General features: G+C 40.5%; 1 protein-coding gene across 1 annotated transcript in view; it reads right to left on the bottom strand.

Moving 5' to 3' along the window:
- Positions 1–1,009, bottom strand: part of ACAP2 (ArfGAP with coiled-coil, ankyrin repeat and PH domains 2) — a 153,085-nt gene that overhangs the window by 45,002 nt on the left and 107,074 nt on the right. The gene's annotated exons all lie outside the window — the stretch shown is intronic.

Genomic DNA, 1,009 nt, shown 5'->3' with positions numbered 1-1,009 from the left:
GGATCTACATATAACCCTGGGGGACGGGCAACAGAAAAGTGGGTGAAGGGAGATGTCAGACAGTGCAAGACATGACAAAATAATAATGATTTATAAATTATCAAGGGCTCATGAGGAAGGAGGGGAAAAAATGAGGAGCTGATACCAAGGGCTTAGAAAGCAAATGTTTTGAAAATGATGATGGCAACGAATGTACAAATGTACTTGACACAATAGATGTATTTATGGATTGTGATAAGAGTTGCATGAGTCCCCAATAAAATGATTTTTTTTAAAAAGAGAAGCTCATTTGTCCCGTTTACCCATAGAACACATAATTTACAATTAAATCTGTTTCATAACAAATATGGGAGATAGGTCACATAAACTTAGTGATCTCGTCATATATGTGGGGACTCCACAAGGTTAATAAAAAATGGAATTAAAACAAATTTTTTCGTGAGTTTTTGAAGCCCTGGTTTCCTCATTTAAATCTTACTCAGATTTTAGAATTTAGAATTAATGTTGACTTCTTTCTCCCTCTTTGAGGGAGTCTCTTGCCTTCGTAGCCCTCTTCAGTGAACTGGGTTCATAAAAGTACCATTGACAGGCTGGTGTGTTTCTTCCATATGGGCTTTGTTGCTTCCAAGCTAGATGGCCGCTTGTTTACCTTCAAGTCTCTAAGACCCCAGATGCTTTATCTTTTGATAACTTGGCACCATCAGCTTTCTTCACCACATTTGCTTATGCACCCATTTGTCTTCAGTGATTGTATTGGGGGGGTGAGCACACGGTGTCGAAGGAATGAGGTATCAGGCATCAAAGAACAAAAAATCCTATCATTGTGAATGAGGGGGAGTGCGGAGTGGGGACCCAAAGCCCATCTGTAGGCAATTGGACATTCCCTTACAGAAGGGTCGCGGGGAGGAGACAAGCCAGTCAGGGTACAGTGTAGAAACGATGAAACATACAACTTTCCTCTAGTTCCTAAATGTTTCCCCCACCACCACTATCATAATCCCAATTCTAC

This window comes from Echinops telfairi, unplaced genomic scaffold, assembly GCF_000313985.2.
Source record: "Echinops telfairi isolate 266 unplaced genomic scaffold, ASM31398v2 ScPeMD7_17;HRSCAF=63, whole genome shotgun sequence".
Taxonomy (NCBI): Eukaryota; Metazoa; Chordata; class Mammalia; order Afrosoricida; family Tenrecidae; genus Echinops; species Echinops telfairi.
The sequence above is the reverse complement of the archived record's forward strand: the minus strand, read 5'-3'. Positions and strand labels throughout refer to the sequence as shown.